Source organism: Lissotriton helveticus, chromosome 1_1 (genome assembly GCF_964261635.1).
Source record: "Lissotriton helveticus chromosome 1_1, aLisHel1.1, whole genome shotgun sequence".
Classification (NCBI taxonomy): Eukaryota; Metazoa; Chordata; class Amphibia; order Caudata; family Salamandridae; genus Lissotriton; species Lissotriton helveticus.
Window position 1 is genome coordinate 1,400,623,387 of NC_136057.1, and position 22,499 is coordinate 1,400,645,885.

Here is a 22,499-nt window from a genome sequence, read left to right on the forward strand (position 1 = left end):
AGTATTTTGGAGTCAGTGTTCAAAAGTGATAGTGGTCTGTAGTTGTCAGGTCTCAAAGCATCCCTACCCGGTTTCTGAAGGGAGACAATTAGGGCTTGCAGTGTCGTGTCGGGTAGGCCATCGCTTTTCAGTGCCTCGTTATACACCTCATGCAGGCGGGGGGCCAGTAGGTCTATGTATGTTAAGTAAAACTCCGCCGGGAGTCCATCTGACCCGGGTGCCTTGTTTCTAGGCAGAGCCCTAATCGCCATTCTAATTTCCGCTACCGTAATGGGTTTCGCCAGCTCCTTGCCATGCGCCGCGCTCAGTTGAGGAACGCATACATCGGAGAGGAAGTCCTCTAACGCCGGTTCCGAGAGTGGAGGGTGCGGGCCGTACAGTGCAGCGTAGTAACGCCGGAACGTCGCGTTGATTTCCCGCTGCCCTTGCACTAAGTCCCCTGAGGGCCCCTGGATCTCCATGATAGGGGCAGCTGCCGGTGCGTCCCTGGTCAGGCGCGCCAGCAGCGCCCCCTCCCTGTCTGCCTGTGCGTGTTGTCGTGTGGTGTATTCCCTATAGTCGAGAACCCTCAATTCCTCTAGAAGTTCTGCATACCGTATATTAGCCTCCTGTAGTTGTGTGAGGGCGCCGCCCGTGCCTGCGGCCTCGATTTCCAGTGCCGTTAAACCGCTTTCTATCTCTCGCAGTCTCCTCAGTACCTGGTGTTTGATGCCTACCTTGGTGCCCATGGCCACCCCGCGAATGGTCGCCTTGAAAGCGTCCCACTCGACCTTCCTGGAGCTTGCTGAACCCGTGTTTTCCGTGAAGTAGTGTGTGGTAGCATCTGATAGGGTAGACTTAAAAATCGAGTCTTCGAGGAAGCCTGGGGACAGCCGCCATGTCGGCATCGGGGTAGGTATTCTTCCCCATGACAGGGACAATTCCACCGGATTGTGGTCCGAGAGCGTCTTCCCCATATGTCCTACCTGCACAATTGACGGCGTAAGTGTCTTGGAGCAAAAGATGCGATCTATCCTGGTGTGGAGGTTGTGTGGTGGGGTGCTCCGCTGGAGATTAAGGGTTGGCGAAGAATGTTTTTAAGAACACTGGCTCATTGAGGTGAAAGTCAGTTGGCACCTTAGGCATGAAAGCCGGATTGGTGCAAAGCACAACACAGTCCGATTTGAATTGAAGAAAAGGAGGTTTAATGGTAAAGGCGAGGAGATCACTCACGCGACGTGGAGAGGTCAAAGCAAGAAGAAGGGCCACCTTCCAGGTCAAAAATTTTAAATCCGCTTTGTGGATGGGCTCAAATGGTGCCTACATCAATTGGGCCAAAACAACATTGAGATGCCAGGTAGGAGGAGGACGCCAAATGGGCGGGAACTTCCGGAACAGCCCCTTGAAGAATTGGCAAATGACTCTGGAAGAGCAGAGAGAGGATGACCCATCCTGCCAGAAACGAGAGATTTCCGCCAGGAAAACTTTCAAAGTGGAGTGGGAAAGTCCTGATTGAGCCAGCTGGAGAAAGAACGGCAGAAGCTGAGCCGGAGTGGAACGGACGGGATGGATGTTGGCAGCTGCGCACCAGTGACAGAATCTTTTCCACTTTAGCTTGCAAGTCTTTACTGTAGACGGAGCGCTCGCATTGGCAAGAACGTCTCTGCATGCCGGCGAAATATTCAAATGAGCAAATTCAAGGTGCTCAGGTTCCAGGCTGATAATTTGAGAGAGGAGGGGTCCGGATGATAGATCTGACCCTCGTCCCTCGTGAGGAGATCCACTCGAGGATGAAGGAGGATGGGTGCGCACTGTGAGAGAAGCAGCAGTTCCAAGAACCACGCTTGTCGAGGCCATCTGGAAGCGATCAGGAGAATGTGGCCCGGTTGTCTCGGCATTTTCCACAACACTTGAGGAACTAGCGGAATCGGCGAAAAAGTGTAGGCGAATAGATCGCACCAGTCCATCAAAAGGCCATTCCCGGACGACTCTCGATGGGGAAGCCAGCTTGCAAAGGACGGACATTATTTCCGGTTCACAGGGCTCGCAAAGAGATCCTTGTTCGGAAGACCCCACAGCCGAAAAATGAAGTCCAGAGTCGGCTGATGCAACTCCCACTCGTGGGTCGAGGACGCTGACCTGCTGAGGGAATCCGCCAGGATTTTGGAGATGCCTGGAAGGTAAACCGCTGTCAGGGTAATTTGGTGACGAAGTGCCCAGTCCCAGTTATTCTGTGCCAGTTAGGAGAGGAGCGGTGACTTAGTGCCGCCCTGCTTGTTCACATAGTGCATACTGGTGGTATTGTCGTTCTGAATAAGCACTGTTTCCCCCTGGAGCAGAAGATGGAAAGATTTGAGCACCAAGAAGATGGCCATCAGCTCCAGCCTGTTGATGTGCCAGGAACGTTGAGACAGAGTCCATTTGCCCTTCATGGATAGCCCTTGAAGATGAGCGCCCCAGTCTTCCAGAGAGGCATCCGTGGTAAGGACGAGCTCCGGAGCGATGGTGAGGAAGTAAGTACCGGCAGCGATGTTCGACGGCTGAGCCCAACATTGAAGAGCGGATCGCATCGGTCACCCTGATCAGATCGTTGAAAGAGCCGGTGACCTGACGCGACTGCTTGTCCAATTCCTCCTGAATGGGACGACTCTTGAGCCTGCAATTTGGGATCAGGGAGTTGCAGGAGGACGCCATCCCAAGAAAGGATTTCAACACACGAACTGAAACGGACCCTTTTGAAAGGAGGAGAGCCACCATGCGTAGAATCCAAAGCTGACGTTCGTGAGACACGAAAGCTTTCGCTGGGGTAGTATTCAAAGTGGCGCTCAGAAAAGACCTGCAAGGAGCTGGAATGACCTGAGACTTCTCGGTGTTGATGGAAAGACCAAGGGAGTGAAACAGAGTCTGACAGAACCGAGTATCCAAAGACGCTTGATGGCGGGATTGCGACTTGATGAGACAGTTGTCCAGGTAGGGAAAAATTTGAACTCCCTTCAAGCATAGGTAAGCCACCACTGGGGCCAGGACCTTCGTGAAGACGCGAGGGGCGGAGTGAAGGCCGAAATGCAGAACCCTGAACTGAAAGTCTCTGCGCCCCACTCGAAAGCGCAAATATTTCCGATGTCTGGGAAGTATTGGCACATGGAAATACGCGTCTTGGAGATTGATGGTGGTCATGAAGTCGTCCTTCCAGAGAAAGCGGAGAACCTCCGCAAGCATGAGCATGCAGAAGGATTGACACTTTAGATATTTGTTCAGGGCTCGTAGATCAAGGATTGGACGCCAGTCGCCGGACTTTTTGAGGACGAGGAAAAACCGGGAATAAAATCCCATCCCCTTCTGAGACTTTGGAACCACTTTGATGGCACCTTCTGAATTACGAGTCCAATCTGCTAAAAGAGCTCCTTGAGGTGAGCTGGAGGTGGATCAGTTGGAGGAGTATTTGGAGGGAATTTGACAAACTCCAAAGCATGGCCCTTTGAAACAATGTCCAGCACCCAACGGTCCGAGGTGATTGAAGACCATTTGGAGTAGAAAAGGGAGATTCGACTTCCAACTTTGAGCGGGGAAGGCAAGTCATTGCTTCTTGGAAGCGGAACCTCTGTAGGAAGATTTTCCTTTGTAAAATTTTGAAGGCTGCTGCCGATAGGACTGCTGGGACTTGGAGGAATATCTTTGATTTCTTTGGCCGTAGGAACGGTACTGGGTGGACCCGCTGCGAAAGGAAGAAGTGGTGCCGCGTGCGCGCGCACCACGAAAAGGCTGCTTGCGAAATTGTAAAGTGCCCAGAGCACGAGCCGTCTCTATGTCCTTTTTTATAGTTTGCAGGGCATCATCCACGTGTTGACCAAAAAGCGATTCGCCATCATAGGGCATGTCGAGGATTTTTGACTGAACTTCTTGGCGAACTGAGGTGGAACGAAGCCAACCCTGCCGACGTAAGATGGGGCTCCCGCAAGCTGCCGAAAACCATTGCATGCAATGTCCACAGAGCAGTCGATAATTTCTGAGGACGCTCTCTCTCCCTCCTGAAGAATATTGAGAGCCTCTGCTCTGGAGGGCTCAGGAATGAGGTCGATAAAAGATGACATATCGGACCACATCTGGCAGTCATAGCGCCCCAGAATGGCCAGAGAATGTGCAGCCCTCACGGAGGTAGAAACCATAGTGAAAAAATTATGGCCAATGGCGTCAAGCTGACGTCCTTCACGGTCTGGAGGAGCGGTAATAGGGGATGACGGATTCCTGGAACGACGTTGTGCGGCCTGGGTGATGACAGAATCAGGTTTAGGCTGCGACACCAAGCAAGCTGGTGAACCCTGGGGTGCTCTATATTTCTTCTCCAAACAAGGAAGAAGTGCTGGAAGCGTATTTGGTGTCTGCATCAATTTGATTGCTTCGTTCCAAATAAAGTCAATAATGGGGACAGTCCGAACCTGTTTGAAGGGCTGACTCTTGAAGTCATAAAGAAAGCAGTCCTTGTCCTTAGTGACCATGGGAAGCTTGAAGCGCTTTGCCGCTCGTTCCATGAGCTGATGAAAACTAGCAGTGTCCACAGGAGGGGAATCACCCTGTATGGAAGGAGGCGGAGACGGCGTCTGGACCCGATAGTCGTCCCAATCCGCCATGTTACTATCATCATCAGCAATTTCGCCCTCCTCTCTGTCTGGGCGAACGTCATCATTCTCATAGACAGTTGCATGTACTTGAATGGAGGTTGATGGGGCAGAAGACACCGCAGGCTCCGGCAGGGACGCAGTGGGAGGAGCCACTGTAGGTACAGGCACCGTTGGTTGAGGAGGCCCCTGATGAGACGGTGGAAAACGTCTATTGTAATCCTCTAGTATATATTGGAAATTTGATATGAGTGAAAAGGGTATTTGAGCTGCCGGAACCTGAACAGAAGGTTCCTCCTCCTGGAAATAAGAATCTTCCTGTTCATCCTCGTAATCCTGGCATTTTATGACGAGCTCCAAAGGACTTTTAGCTTGCCGGAACCGGTCATCGTCCTACTCATCTGAACCGGAGTCCTGCTCCGAACCTGTGGCAAAGAGAGGTGACGGAGGCTGAGGGTGACTCGGAAGTGAAAGCTGTTCCAGAGGCACTTGTCGTCGCTGGTGCAGAGGGTCAACCACTGGAGGCCCAGAAGCGGATGAAGAAAATGGCACCAGAGGCAAAGATGCAAAGGAAGACGACGACATCAGCGTCGACGGGACAATTACCGTTGACGGAACAGTCGATGAAACCGTCGACGGCTAGCCGTTGACGAACCCGCCGTCGACGGAGCGGTCGTCGATGGAGCGGATGTCGACGTTGCTGCTGCCGACGAGACGACCGTCGATGGAGCCGACGTTGATGGAGCACCCACCGACGAAGAGGCTTTCTTGACTGCAAGCGTCGACGAGGATTTTGACGTCGACGAGAACTTCTTGTTCGACATCGACGAGGAGATGGGAATCGTCGACAATACTGATTTAAAGCTGACGCAGACCATCGTCGACACTGAGGACATCGATGCAGCCGCCGTCGATGAACCACTTGAACAAGTCGTCGTCAGTGCACTGGAGACGGCAGATTTTGTCGTCGGAACGACCGTCGACGAGCCCGTCGACGATTTAACATGTTTTTTTTTAGAGGAAAAATGTGCAGATGGAGCTGAGGGTGCCGGAGAGTCAGATCTTGAGGGCGCAGGCGTAGCAGGAGGAGGTGGAGACACAACAGGAGTTTTCTGGAGAGGAAGCTTCCTCTTCTTCAGAAAAGGAGAAGGCAACTCCTGAGCACTGCTACGCTTTGAAGTAGCTCTGGACACACCTGACGCAAGGCTTTCTGCATCAGAGAGAGGTGAATCAAAAATTTGCTAGCATTCGCGACAAGAATTTTCAATTCTATTAAGGACACGGAGGCGAGGATTATGCTTCTCAATCTTTACTGCATAAAACACAGCAGCCAATGAAAATGTATATTTTCACAAAACATTAACAGAAAACTTCATTACCCATGAACACACATGAGCATAGGCACGCCCCCACAGTCCATAAGAACCCCTTGCGTGCTCCCATCATCCTCTTTCTTTGAGGCGAAACAAGTCCAACAAAACTTGAACAGTCACAATCCTCCAACGTGGAAGAACAGCTTCAGGTGTAACATCCTGACATCCGGAGTCGATCAATCCGACTTCTTATCAGATCCTGAAATAAAGGAAATAACACCACCGTAATCCTTGCATAAAAGGGTGGGTAAGCTTAATACATACAGTACATTAAGCCGGGTGGGATAATCCTCGCCTCCGTGTCCTTAATAGAATTGAAAATTCTTGTCGCGAATGCTAGCAAATTTTTTATTCTATTACAGGACCGGAGGCTTCAGATTATGCTAGTTTAACGCTGATTAAATACCACTGAAGTAATATCTCCCACCGGCTTATAATAAAACGTTTTAAACGTTGAATCAGAGGACCAATCTGCACAACGCATGATATCCTGGATACTTGATCCTAAACCATATGACTTTGACGCCATTGCGCCTCTTACTGAATGAGCACCAAAAATGCTTGTATCAACACCTGCTTCCTTCATAATGAATTGAAGCCATCTAGCAATAGTGGCAGCCACCACTGGTCTAAAGGGCTTTTGAATAGCAATCAATAATTGGGAACAGCCCTGCGGCCGCAAGGCCTTCGTACATGCCTCGTAAGTCTTTAAACATTGGACCACACATAGTTTTTCATTGTCAGGAAAAGCATTATAAGATATATGTCGAGACAATGTTTTAGTACGACCTGTAATATGAAAAGAAACCCCCTCCGGGGTAAACACTCTACCTGTTACGTCGAGCGCTCTGACATCCGAAGATCTTCTGCAAGATGATAAGCAAAGCAACATGGCCAGTTTAGCCGATAATTGCTTCCTGGACAGGAGAGAATTAACCGGCCATCTGTTGAGCAATGAAATTACCACTGAGACATCCCACAAACCCGTATATTTTGGTTTGGGAGGGTTGGCTACCCTGATGCCCTTCAACAACTTACAAACAACCGGATGCATGCCCACTGGCCTACCGTCCACCCGGGCATGCCCCGCCGAGATGGCCGAACGAAAGTTGTTGACAGAACGATATGCTAGGCCATCGGCCGCTTTTTCGGATAGAAAGTTCAAAATTTGGGATAACTCTGCCCCCACGGGATCCAGGTGTCGTCCCACGCACCAATCCACCCAGTTCTTCCAGGCAGCGGAATATCGCTTCCTGGTGGAAGGTGCCCAAGCCTGTTTGATAAAGTCCATTACTTGTAATGGGGTAACCCAGTAACCCTCAGAACCTGGGTACACAATGTTAAATAACAAATGGTTCTGTCGGGGATTGAACTATTTTTTCTACACAACGTGTATTTCATATAACTTTTCTCATTTAGTTATATCCAGACTTATTTATATATGAAAATCACACTCCACACATTATGAAATATCAAAAAAGGAGAAGGATTGTTGAATCAGAACCTCTTTATACAAATTAATTATTAACATTTAAAAAGGCAGTCCATACATTAGAATTACAAAAGCAAGTGCATAAGTGAATAAATTGTGATCACGTGATTTTGAATGTATAATACAATGAAACGATTTACTGCTGAAGTTAAAAAGAATATAGGTCCAAAATTAGTTTCATTTTACAGACAGTACAATTATTTTTGTTTTTCTGCTGTGGTACTACAGGGACCAATTCGTGAAATTTACGTCGACGTTTCGACCCAGGGGGTGCGGTGCTGTCTTATTAGCGACCAGTTCGGGTCTTCATCAGGACGGAAGAAGGAAGGGACAACCTACAATTAAAAAAAGGTGTGCCTGTTTTAGTGTGGAGTGTGGAAAATTAACAAGTCGGTGATGACAAGCTCTGTTAAATTGCTCACCTGAGGTTTCTTTTTTAGGGAGGGGTTGGGGCGTCCTGTTTTTGCCTCAACGTAAGTTATTCTTTGCGTTATAACGTTGTTTCTGTAAATTATTAATATCATTCAGTATCCCATATTTTTAGCGGTTAACTTGCAAATAAAATTAGATTGAGAAGTCCCGCTAGACACGTACCTCACGGTTTTGTCACCGGCCGGTGTACAAATCAATTCGTGAAGATGCAGATCAATTACTTTCTTTTGAGTTTCACAAGGCGTTGGATCTGTAATTTATGCAAGCAATACTCAGTGGTATATTCACATAGATAGTTAGGTCATGATACGTAGATCCAAATACACACGTACCTTTATCTGTGAGCCGCCACCCTACGGTGAAACTTTCTAGTCCGTGGTGCCGCAGCCGCGATCACCTAGACAGAAAAGTTATTTTCGCTTTAATTATTTCACTCTCTTTTAGTACAGTTTTAAAGGACGGGATCGTTTTAAGTTGGTCCTAGGCAACCTGCCAGTTCGCCTGGATAGACATTTAACACTTACTTGGTGGACAGTAACAGCGCACGTCTGTCTGGGAACCGCGAGGCAAGCCTTGCTCTCTGCTCGCATTAGGTTACGGCAGGTTTGCGCGTAGCGTGTCTATAGACCATTCACTGAGCCACAGCCTAGCGTTTGGTCCAATCGGTGTCTGAAACGCACCGCATCTGCGTTTCAACCTCTCACCCTATTCTTGTAGGTGACGTGTGAGGGGCTGCATTGCACTCTGGTACTTGTATGCCTAGTTGATTCGGGGACATAAAATCGGCCACGATGTATAGTAGTAATAAAACCCGGACAGTATGCCGAAGTAGTGTATTACACATATACCAGCCCTGTGATTTACATTTTATACATGTTATTTACTTTCCGGGACCATCTGGGCAAATCCGACATGTCAATACTGGCCTCCGAGTATCTTATACACATATCTGTCCCATACTATACAATTTATACATTTTATATGCTCCTCAGGACAGTCTGGTCAAGAGGCATTATATTACAATCCTTCGTTGCTAACATTATCTACAAGTGCTTCATTTCTTCAATGCAGTTACAATTGTTTTCAGTCAATTTAGTCATTCGACATATTTAAACCTATTCCAGCCATTACAAAAAACATGTTCTATGTTTCATACATATTATACGATTTTGAACAGCTTGGTCAGGGGACATTTGATAACTAGCCGAAGATATTAGTATTATCTAAAGGCATACATGCTTCACATATTCAGTTGACATTTAAACACTTACGGTTAATTCTAGTTGGCAGCACATTAGAACACATTTCATTTGTATTTGGTTAGTGGCAATATACCCACAAACAAAGTTCACGTTTTAATGTTGGCAACTTCAACCGTATTTCAGACTAACATGGTCACAGTTTATAAGCAGTTGGAGTAACGCAGGGGCGAAGTTACAATCTACTCATTTGCATACAGGTCTCTTCCTGACTATTCAGTCCATTGGCCACTGAGTCTAAGATGTGTATCCAGAGACACTCTTTATAATTCAGTAGGGAGGCCATGTCACCTCCTCTTTGATGTAACTCAATCTTTTCTAAGACCCACCATTCTAGCTGCTCATGTGTGTGATTGGACTTGTTGTAATGTTCAACGAGGGGGGCACCTTGAACTTTGCACCTGATTCTACTCTGGTGTTGCAGAATCCTATTTTTGATGCGTTGTGTAGTTTGGCCAACATACATCCTTTGGCAGGGACATTTAATGGCATAGATCAGATTTTGGCTGTTACAGTTTGTGAAGTACTTTGCTGTGTAGGTCCTATTACCATGACTGAATGAATTGCCTGTTTTAGTATATTTGCATGCTTTACAGCTCCCACATCTATGATGTCCAGTGATGGGTGGCAATGTCAACTGGCTCCTGATGTCTGTATTCATTGGTGTATCCAAGAATGATGAGACTACAATGTCTTTTATGTTTTTAGCCCTCTTGTAAGCACACATTGGGGTTTCCTCTATCCCAATCTCTGGTCCTACCAGGTTCCAGTACTTTTTAATTATTTTATTGATGTCATGGCTCCGTGTATTGAAGGTAGTCACACAGATTAATCTTTCCTGTGCCTGCGGTTTCTCCACTGGTTCAAGTAATGTTTCCCTTGGTCTCTACCAAGCCCTTTTGCGTGCTCTGTTCAGTAGGCCCTTAGGATATCCTCTGTCGCGTAGTTTCATGATCAGGATGTCTGTTTCTTTAAAATAGTCTCCTCGCTTGGTACAGTTTCTACGTATACGCAGAAACTGCCCGTACGGTAAGTTGTCCCGCAGGTTTCTTGGATGATGTGAATTGTATCGTAATAATGTATTACGATCGGTTGGTTTTTTATATAAATTCATTGTTATCTTGTCATCATCTCTCTCAAATTTCAGATCCAGAAACGGCAATGATTCTCGATTCCATGTCATCGTAAATTGGATGTCCGTTGAGCGTTCATTCAGCCAGATCAGGAAGGTATTCAGGTGTTCTTCAGTTCCATCCCAGATCATGATCACGTCGTCTATATACCTATTCCACTTTGTGATATGGTTGGAATAAGGATTAGTTTCGGGGTAGATGTATTTCCACTCGAAGTCATTCATATACAAGTTCGCCAGGCTAGGAGCATAGCCAGCGCCCATCGCCACACCCTTGCATTGGACGTAGAACTGTTTTTGAAAAATAAAATAGTTCTTTGTCATTGCTATTTGTAACAGGTCAATCAGGAAGTCCGTAGGAACCCAGTGAGGAGCCTCCCTGGTGTTGAGTGTCTTCTTTATTACCTCTATTGCCTCTTGCTGTGGTATACTTGTATATAGGGAGCATACGTCTAGCGTCACAAACAGTTGTTCTTGATTAAGCGGGAGGTCTTCAAAGAGTTGAATTGTGTGAGTTGTGTCTCTGAGGTATGCACTCGTTTCTAGGACAAATGGTTGGAGAAATTTGTCCAGATATTGATTTATAGGCTCCAAAATTGATCCGCATCCCGACACAATAGGTCTTCCAGGTGGGTTGGTTAAATCTTTATGGATCTTTGGTATTGTATATATAGTTGGAATTCTGGGGTGTTGGTTATTCAGAAATCGAAATTCAGGATCTGTTAGGAAACCATTTTCCATGCCTTGAGTGGTAAGATCTTTTATCAGTTTTGCAATCTCCTTTGTTGGATCTCCAGGAATTTTGGTATAGCTATCCTCGCAGCGCAATTGGCGGAGAATTTCAGATATATAGTTCACTCTATTTTGTACAACAACAGCACCCCCTTTATCGGCCGTTTTTATGACAATTGATTGGTTGTTTTTGAGATTCGTGAGGGCTTGTCTTTCTTCTTTGGTAATGTTGTGTTTGATATATTTAGGTTCTTTCAGTGTATTTAGAACCTCAGACATCACTATTTTTTCATACGCCAAAATTCGTTCATTCACAAGGTGGTTGGCCGGATTAAAGGTGGAAGCCGGACGAAGTTCTGTGGCTGCTGGTTTTCTTATATATTCTTCTTTCTTTTGATGAAAGAATTATTTTAATCGAATTTTTCGAAAAAATTGTTGCAATTCCAATTTTACATTGAACGTATTAGGTGGAATAGTAGGGACAAAGGACAAGCCTTTTGACAATATCTCATGTTCCGACGTGGTCAGGATATAATTCGAGATGTTAACAATTGGGTCTTTTATATTGATGTTCGAATTTGTATCCTGTGTCACCAATGTCAGTGGAGTCTCTCCTGACACTCGTATAGCATTCATCAGGCATCTTTCCAGAGGGGATATGTTGGAAATATCCTCTACCATCTGTATGTTTTCTGCCTGGTGCTGATCTCTCCGTGGTTCTGGGGAGGTTGTTGGTAGAACCGCACTCGTGTGTTCCCTCTGCGGTTGTTCGATCCTTGGTTCCATCTGGTCGGTTTTCGCCAGTTCGGATCTCTGGAGTTCCAGGAGGGATCCCCTAAAAAAGCCGATGTTGAAGGGCCCTGGTATTGCGCCCCTGTGGAGTAATGTACTCCTTGTTGGAATCCTGGGTCTGATTGATGGTATTGGTTCCCCTGTTGTTGTGCTCTTGGGATTAAGCTGGTGTTATTTGAATCACTTTCAGGACCACTCCCAAATGAAGAATTTGAGAAGGTTTGGAAAAAGCTGAAAAAGCAACAGCGGACTTCAACACAGTAACCCTGAACAAAAAGCTGGACAAACTTGCAAAGGACATTAAGTCATATGATAAGAAGAACACTTATCCATATATTAACGACGACTACTACGTCCAGGACGCACAAGGGTACTATACAAATCGCAACCGCCAGACGTCTAGACGGTTTGCCACCTTCTCAAATTCTTCATTTGGGAGTGGTCCTGAAAGCGATTCAAATAACACCAGCTTAATCCCAAGAGCACAACAACAGGGGAACCAATACCATCAATCAGACCCAGGATTCCAACAAGGAGTACATTACTCCACAGGGGCGCAATACCAGGGCCCTTCAACATCGGCTTTTTTAGGGGATCCCTCCTGGAACTCCAGAGATCCGAACTGGCGAAAACCGACCAGATGGAACCAAGGATCGAACAACCGCAGAGGGAACACACGAGTGCGGTTCTACCAACAACCTCCCCAGAACCACGGAGAGATCAGCACCAGGCAGAAAACATACAGATGGTAGAGGATATTTCCAACATATCCCCTCTGGAAAGATGCCTGATGAATGCTATACGAGTGTCAGGAGAGACTCCACTGACATTGGTGACACAGGATACAAATTCGAACATCAATATAAAAGACCCAATTGTTAACATCTCGAATTATATCCTGACCACGTCGGAACATGAGATATTGTCAAAAGGCTTGTCCTTTGTCCCTACTATTCCACCTAATACGTTCAATGTAAAATTGGAATTGCAACAATTTTTTCGAAAAATTCGATTAAAATATTTCTTTCATCAAAAGAAAGAAGAATATATAAGAAAACCAGCAGCCACAGAACTTCGTCCGGCTTCCACCTTTAATCCGGCCAACCACCTTGTGAATGAACGAATTTTGGCGTATGAAAAAATAGTGATGTCTGAGGTTCTAAATACACTGAAAGAACCTAAATATATCAAACACAACATTACCAAAGAAGAAAGACAAGCCCTCACGAATCTCAAAAACAACCAATCAATTGTCATAAAAACGGCCGATAAAGGGGGTGCTGTTGTTGTACAAAATAGAGTGAACTATATATCTGAAATTCTCCGCCAATTGCGCTGCGAGGATAGCTATACCAAAATTCCTGGAGATCCAACAAAGGAGATTGCAAAACTGATAAAAGATCTTACCACTCAAGGCATGGAAAATGGTTTCCTAACAGATCCTGAATTTCGATTTCTGAATAACCAACACCCCAGAATTCCAACTATATATACAATACCAAAGATCCATAAAGATTTAACCAACCCACCTGGAAGACCTATTGTGTCGGGATGCGGATCAATTTTGGAGCCTATAAATCAATATCTGGACAAATTTCTCCAACCATTTGTCCTAGAAACGAGTGCATACCTCAGAGACACAACTCACACAATTCAACTCTTTGAAGACCTCCCGCTTAATCAAGAACAACTGTTTGTGACGCTAGACGTATGCTCCCTATATACAAGTATACCACAGCAAGAGGCAATAGAGGTAATAAAGAAGACACTCAACACCAGGGAGGCTCCTCACTGGGTTCCTACGGACTTCCTGATTGACCTGTTACAAATAGCAATGACAAAGAACTATTTTATTTTTCAAAAACAGTTCTACGTCCAATGCAAGGGTGTGGCGATGGGCGCTGGCTATGCTCCTAGCCTGGCGAACTTGTATATGAATGACTTCGAGTGGAAATACATCTACCCCGAAACTAATCCTTATTCCAACCATATCACAAAGTGGAATAGGTATATAGACGACGTGATCATGATCTGGGATGGAACTGAAGAACACCTGAATACCTTCCAGATCTGGCTGAATGAACGCTCAACGGACATCCAATTTACGATGACATGGAATCGAGAATCATTGCCGTTTCTGGATCTGAAATTTGAGAGAGATGATGACAAGATAACAATGAATTTATATAAAAAACCAACCGATCGTAATACATTATTACGATACAATTCACATCATCCAAGAAACCTGCGGGACAACTTACCGTACGGGCAGTTTCTGCGTATACGTAGAAACTGTACCAAGCGAGGAGACTATTTTAAAGAAACAGACATCCTGATCATGAAACTACGCGACAGAGGATATCCTAAGGGCCTACTGAACAGAGCACGCAAAAGGGCTTGGTATAGACCAAGGGAAACATTACTTGAACCAGTGGAGAAACCGCAGGCACAGGAAAGATTAATCTGTGTGACTACCTTCAATACACGGAGCCATGACATCAATAAAATAATTAAAAAGTGCTGGAACCTGGTAGGACCAGAGATTGGGATAGAGGAAACCCCAATGTGTGCTTACAAGAGGGCTAAAAACATAAAAGACATTGTAGTCTCATCATTCTTGGATACACCAATGAATACAGACATCAGGAGCCAGTTGACATTGCCACCCATCACTGGACATCATAGATGTGGGAGCTGTAAAGCATGCAAATATACTAAAACAGGCAATTCATTCAGTCATGGTAATAGGACCTACACAGCAAAGTACTTCACAAACTGTAACAGCCAAAATCTGATCTATGCCATTAAATGTCCCTGCCAAAGGATGTATGTTGGCCAAACTACACAACGCATCAAAAATAGGATTCTGCAACACCAGAGTAGAATCAGGTGCAAAGTTCAAGGTGCCCCCCTCGTTGAACATTACAACAAGTCCAATCACACACATGAGCAGCTAGAATGGTGGGTCTTAGAAAAGATTGAGTTACATCAAAGAGGAGGTGACATGGCCTCCCTACTGAATTATAAAGAGTGTCTCTGGATACACATCTTAGACTCAGTGGCCAATGGACTGAATAGTCAGGAAGAGACCTGTATGCAAATGAGTAGATTGTAACTTCGCCCCTGCGTTACTCCAACTGCTTATAAACTGTGACCATGTTAGTCTGAAATACGGTTGAAGTTGCCAACATTAAAACGTGAACTTTGTTTGTGGGTATATTGCCACTAACCAAATACAAATGAAATGTGTTCTAATGTGCTGCCAACTAGAATTAACCGTAAGTGTTTAAATGTCAACTGAATATGTGAAGCATGTATGCCTTTAGATAATACTAATATCTTCGGCTAGTTATCAAATGTCCCCTGACCAAACTGTTCAAAATCGTATAATATGTATGAAACATAGAACATGTTTTTTGTAATGGCTGGAATAGGTTTAAATATGTCGAATGACTAAATTGACTGAAAACAATTGTAACTGCATTGAAGAAATGAAGCACTTGTAGATAATGTTAGCAACGAAGGATTGTAATATAATGCCTCTTGACCAGACTGTCCTGAGGAGCATATAAAATGTATAAATTGTATAGTATGGGACAGATATGTGTATAAGATACTCGGAGGCCAGTATTGACATGTCGGATTTGCCCAGATGGTCCCGGAAAGTAAATAACATGTATAAAATGTAAATCACAGGGCTGGTATATGTGTAATACACTACTTCGGCATACTGCCCGGGTTTTATTACTACTATACATCGTGGCCGATTTTATGTCCCCGAATCAACTAGGCATACAAGTACCAGAGTGCAATGCAGCCCCTCACACGTCACCTACAAGAATAGGGTGAGAGGTTGAAACGCAGATGCGGTGCGTTTCAGACACCGATTGGACCAAACGCTAGGCTGTGGCTCAGTGAATGGTCTATAGACACGCTACGCGCAAACCTGCCGTAACCTAATGCGAGCAGAGAGCAAGGCTTGCCTCGCGGTTCCCAGACAGACGTGCGCTGTTACTGTCCACCAAGTAAGTGTTAAATGTCTATCCAGGCGAACTGGCAGGTTGCCTAGGACCAACTTAAAACGATCCCGTCCTTTAAAACTGTACTAAAAGAGAGTGAAATAATTAAAGCGAAAATAACTTTTCTGTCTAGGTGATCGCGGCTGCGGCACCACGGACTAGAAAGTTTCACCGTAGGGTGGCGGCTCACAGATAAAGGTACGTGTGTATTTGGATCTACGTATCATGACCTAACTATCTATGTGAATATACCACTGAGTATCGCTTGCATAAATTACAGATCCAACGCCTTGTGAAACTCAAAAGAAAGTAATTGATCTGCATCTTCACGAATTGATTTGTACACCGGCCGGTGACAAAACCGTGAGGTACGTGTCTAGCGGGACTTCTCAATCTAATTTTATTTGCAAGTTAACCGCTAAAAATATGGGATACTGAATGATATTAATAATTTACAGAAACAACGTTATAACGCAAAGAATAACTTACGTTGAGGCAAAAACAGGACGCCCCAACCCCTCCCTAAAAAAGAAACCTCAGGTGAGCAATTTAACAGAGCTTGTCATCACCGACTTGTTAATTTTCCACACTCCACACTAAAACAGGCACACCTTTTTTTTAATTGTAGGTTGTCCCTTCCTTCTTCCGTCCTGATGAAGACCCGAACTGGTCGCTAATAAGACAGCACCGCACCCCCTGGGTCGAAACGTCGACGTAAATTTCACGAATTGGTCCCTGTAGTACCACAGCAGAAAAACAAAAATAATTGTACTGTCTGTAAAATGAAACTAATTTTGGACCTATATTCTTTTTAACTTCAGCAGTAAATCGTTTCATTGTATTATACATTCAAAATCACGTGATCACAATTTATTCACTTATGCACTTGCTTTTGTAATTCTAATGTATGGACTGCCTTTTTAAATGTTAATAATTAATTTGTATAAAGGGATTGTTGAATCAGAACCTTTCTCCTTTTTTGATATTTCATAATGTGTGGAGTGTGATTTTCATATATAAATAAGTCTAGATATAACTAAATGAGAAAAGTTATATGAAATACACGTTGTGTAGAAAAAATAGTTCAATCCCCGACAGAACCATTTGTTATTTAACACTGTTTGATAAAGTCAGCAGTCTGGCCCGAAATGCCTGGCAGCTGCCACTGTTCCCGGAAAGCCTCCATGCCATCAGGGTTAACCTGCCCTCCAACAGCAATGGGTGCTGTTCCTGACGAGGGCCCTGCAACAGCCACTTCAAATCCGGTAATAGCCGGGGGCGGTCGCAGCTCCACTGCAACAATTTTGGAAACCACGCTTGTGATGTCCACCACGGAGTCACCATGACAATTTCCGCCCCTTGCCGTATCACTTGAGTCATCACTCTGGGGATCAACAGAAAGGGAGGAAAGGCATACTGGGTCCCTTGCGACCAATCTTGCAGAAATGCATCCGTCGCTGTTGCCATCGGATCCGGTCTCCAACTGAAAAACCGGGGAAGTTGGTACGTCAACCTGGAGGCGAACAGGTCCGTCTGAAATGGACCCCAAAGCGCCTGCAACCAGAGGAAGACCTGGGGAAGCAGCTTCCAGTCGCTGTAATCCCGTAAATGTCTGGAGTGCCAATCCGCCACTTGGTTGGCCTGTCCCGGGATGGACTCCGCTACGACCGATATCTGGTTCTGAAGGCAGTAATGCCAGAAATCCTTGGCTATTTGGACAAGAAGAGACGACCTCGTGCCGCCCAACTTGTTGATATACCTCACTGTGGACACATTGTCCAGACGCAGGAGGATACAACATGACGTCTGCTTCGGGGATAACGTGCGGACCGCGAACGATCCCGCCAGAAGTTCCAAACAATTGATGTGAAGTTCTAGATCCTGTGAGGACCACCTGCCGCCTGTGGAAACCTCTCCACAGCGCGCGCCCCAGCCCCATCTGCTGGCGTCCGACTCGATTACTACGTCCGGCCGCGACCCGAAGATCGCCCTGCCGTTCCAGGCATCCACGTGGCCTAACCACCATTGGAGTTCGTTCCGAACCTCGTCCGTAAGTGGGACCGAGTCCGTATACGAGAGACCCTTTTGAAGATGCCTGATCTTCAGGCGTTGGAGGGCTCTGTAGTGTAAAGGACCTGGAAAGATCGCCTGGATTGATGACGCTAGGACCCCTACAATCCTGGCCAGCGTCCTGAGCGTGACCAATTGACTGTCCAGTAACTTCGTGATTTCTTTCTTCAACTCCCTCAACTTCGCCTGTGGAAGACACAGTTGCGCCGTGAGGGAGTTGATTGTGAACCCCAGAAAATCTATCAGTTGAGAAGGGGTCACCACGGACTTCTTCAGATTTATCACAAATCCTAGGCGTTGCAACAGTGAAGTAGTCATGATCAGCTGTTGCTGTAAAGCAGACCGATCCTGCGCCATGATCAGGATATCGTCGAGGTAAATGATCATTCGCACTCCTTGCTCCCTGAGATAGGCTACCACTGGTTTCATTACTTTGGTGAAACACCAGGGAGCTGAGGAGAGACCGAAAGGAAGAGCCAAATACTCGTACCAACGGCCGTTCCAAAGAAACTGTAGGAATCTGCGATGTGGAGGAAAAATCGGAATAGAAAGATACGCATCTTTCAGATCCAGCCTTACCATCCAATCTCCTTCTTGTAACAAATCCGCTAACATGTGAATACCCTCCATTTTGAAATGGTTGTACATCAGATACTGGTTGAATTCTTTGAGGTTGAGCACTAGTCTGTTGCCACCTCCTTTCTTTTGAACTATAAAGACATTGCTGGAGAAGCCGCGAGGGCTTCTCTGACATGGAGCGATCGCGCCCTTCCTCAGCAAGTCTGCCACCTCTGCTTCTATGAAACTGTGATCTAGTTGGGAAAAATGGAGAGGTGGCAGGGGGAACGCTTGCGCTGGAGGAGAATAGAATTCTAGGTTGAACCCCTGAATGGTCTGCAAGACCCAAGCATCCTGAGTTAACGCCTGCCATTGCAGAAGACAATGCTTCGTGCGACCCCCCAATGGAAGAAGAGACACATCTGTGACACTCACCGGAACTTTGATGAGCCTTGAAACTCGCCCTGTTGTTTCCCGACTGGAAACGTCCTTTGTTGAAGCCTCGTCGAGACGGATAGAAGGTGCCACCGCGGGTAGAGTCCCACTCACCCCGGCCGCTGCCAAAATCACCTCTCTGGGAGCCTCTCTGGAACCCTCGGCCTGACGAGCGACCCCCGCCTCGCCCGGCCCTGTTGAAAACACCCTGCGTGAGTGCGCGCTTGATACCGCTCTGGGCCTTATCCAATGCGGTGAAAGTACCTACATATTTGGTGACATCTTTAACGAAACGGTCTCCAAAGAGACAACCACCAGCCAGGGGACCCGGCACGGCTTCCGCAAGTTCCGTCAAATTGCCGTCCATTCGTAGCAGCAAGGACTTGCGCCTCTCCAAAGAGACGGCGCAATTTGCGTTGCCTAGAAAGCAAATCGCGCGCTGAGTCCACTCAGCCAAGATGTCTGGGTCCACAGGTGTCGCCCCTTCCTTGGCCGCCAGGGCCATCTCTAAGATCTTTGCCAGGGGGCCAATAACATCAAGCATTTTGTCCTGACAGCCCCGCCAGGCCCTGTCCAGCCCTCTCTTAGGGTCTTTTGAAAATTTCTTCAAAAATGTGAGCATACTAGCGTCAATTTCCGGCGTGTCAGCGACATTGTCCGGAATATCTGGACGCGGGCACTCCGACCGCAGCCGGTTGCGTACTTCCCGTGTGAAACTCTTCCGGAGGTGATCGTGAATGTAGTCCGAGACCTCCGCTGGCGGGACCCAGTCCGAAGACCGAGGGTGAATTATATCGGAAGGATCAAAATGGAAGGCCCCGGGGGTCTTGTCTTCAGCCGTCTTGGGAGCCGGCTTGGCCTTCTTAGGAGGCGGGGGCTGTTCCTCCGAGGTATCAGTGTCCATATTGGTATCAGTATTAGTGGTGGTGGTATCCGTGTCCACTACAATATGGCGCTTACTCTTCGCCTTACCGCCAGGACGTGGCTGAGCTAGGGCGTCTCGATCCGGCAAGGAAGCCATGGACTGCGCATGCGGCCACAGTTGGCGTTCGTCCGAAACTGCTGTAGAGGTAGAGGGATTAGCTCGCTTTTGCTTCTTGTGCTTATCATATCCGTGGCGCTTAGCAAAGCCTTCCAATTGCTTTCTTATGGGGCGCAGGGCCACTGCGAGTGCCTGTTGCACAGTCTGGGGGACCTTCGTCTCCATGGCTCGATTAACTGAAGCCTGGACCGAGGCATCCAATGCTTCGACAATATTATCCTCTAGGACAGCCTCCTGCTGCCCTTCATTTGTATCCTCCCCATCTGCCTCCTCCTCCTCAGGGTACTTAGCCCAATTCTCCATGGTGCTTAAAGAACAAAGGTAACACAAGGGATTAAACCCTGGCAGATCCTGGGGGTGGTGGGGGGGTCAGCCCACTGCACACAAGTATATAATAAACGCACAACGGTACCCAAACCCCCTCAGCAAAGCTGTAGTCTACAGGGCCAGAGACCCAGGCCCTTAAAATATATAGAGCGTGTGCTCACTCTGGACCTTGTAATTATTACAACCACAGAACTGGCGGTGACACAAGAGGCAAGCCGGTGTGTGGAACGTGCAAAACGCGCGTTCCTGTATGCCTTGGTAACGTGCCGAGGCGCGCCGCCCAAAACGCTACCAAAACCTACTAAAACAAGCCCAAATGGTCAGCGTTTTTGGGCGCGCGCGTCGGCCGTGAGCCACCCGGCCTCTACGCAGGGCGTATCAGGGAGCTCCTGCGCGCCCTTAGGCTGCCGGTAACGGGGCCCATCTGATGCGTGCGGCGGCCCCTCGCCGGTCAAAGACCGTCTCAATCGCGTTGAAACGCGCGCGCTCCTCAGCGGAAGCTGCCCCAGACAGAAGACGGCCCAACCACGAGTGCGGCGCGAGATGAGAGCACTACTCGCGAGCAATCCACAAATACAATTACAAGTAAACACACACCAGATATAGCACCAATGTCTTCAAATATGTAGCGGAATGACCCGCATTAAAAGCAACACAATCACAAAACCAATCTCCCAAAGCACCCCCAAACCAACAAGCAGAGTGAGGGGACAGGGAAGGTGCACTTAACTCTGGCTTGTGAGCAGCAAAGAAAGAGGATGATGGGAGCACGCAAGGGGTTCTTTTGGACTGTGGGGGCGTGCCTATGCTCATGTGTGTTCATGGGTAATGAAGTTTTCTGTTAATGTTTGTGAAAATATACATTTTCATTGGCTGCTGTGTTTTATGCAGTAAAGATTGAGAAGCATAATCTGAAGCCTCCGGTCCTGTAATAGAATTCTTATCCTTCAACATCTGCAACCCCAGGAGAAGATGCCCCTCCCTGTCCTTAAGGGTCTTGGTTGAAAATGCCCTGCAGATTTTACATTTGCATACCTCATGCCCTGGATAGAGGCAGTAAATACACTTCTTGTGGGGGTCCTCTGAGAAGAGCTGCAACTTCCCACAAGAAGAACAAGGACGAAACAAAGACTTCTTACTTTAAGACATCTCAGAAAACTGAAGAAATCCTGAAAGAAGTTGAAAACTGAGCAGAGCTCAGGGAGACTCCCTTCACACGACGTGCGGTAGAAAATCTGAGGGCCTGAGCCTCTGAGGAGAAGGTTCTGGAGAGGTGCTTGCGCCTGATTGGCTGTAGTTTGGACTAACATAATAACATGGACATGCTATAAAGGTGTTTCTTTTTCTCCTATGTATTCCTATGTGTTAACGCTAACCTGGTACTTATAAGTATTTCTGGTTTGGAAATTATGTCATTTTTTATTGGGACTTTATTGATATTTTATTTACCGTGGGGCTCCCACTTCGACGACGGGGAATATTCAAGCATGTGAATCTATGAAAGACACCCTAATACTGGAGGAAAATATATTTGTATTAATAATTATAAAAATGAATGTGTAGATTGAATTGAAACTAATTTAATTATATTGTAATAAAAATGTATGTTCTATTTTTTTATCAAAAAGGTTATTAAAATAGGTTAAAATAAAATATAAAATACGTTTTGTTCTAATTTTCAACATCAAATTAGATTTATTTGTATTAACTACTTTAAATAATTTAATTTAACATTATTAGCTGTGTGGTTCTATGTTAAGTCCCTACCTCCATTGATTTCTATGTGATGGTGTGACCGTACCAGTGGTTGGCCATTTGTGGTTCTTGACTTATAGACTTACTCCTGCTGTTTTTGGCAGTGGTAATTTACATTCATAAATTTGCCCCCACCAAGCACAGTAAATCTTTTAAGTAACTTTACATTTGCAACTGGTGAAAAGCCAAAAGTAGAATAGTTTCTCCGACAGCATAGGAGTAAACTTACATGTGTAAATTACTCACAAGAATAAGTTAGCTTTGTGACTACCCCCGTATTTTACTCCTGTGTAAGCTTACCTTCGTGAATAAACACCATTGTATCCATTTGCCCAGATCCCTAAATGCTCTCTGCCTATTGACCGAGTACCTCACACTGGCCCGTGTGCCCTCGAAATCAAATACTCACAGTGCACGTGTGCTTCAAACCCCTCACGTTGTACACGGCCTCGAGTACTTCGCACTAACTGTCCAAGTTATCTAGGC

The 22,499-nt window shown here is 46.3% G+C and overlaps 1 long non-coding RNA gene across 1 annotated transcript in view; it reads right to left on the minus strand.

Annotated features, from left to right (window-relative positions):
- Nucleotides 1–22,499, minus strand: part of LOC144826043 (uncharacterized) — a 766,049-nt gene that overhangs the window by 724,265 nt on the left and 19,285 nt on the right. The window lies entirely within an intron of this gene.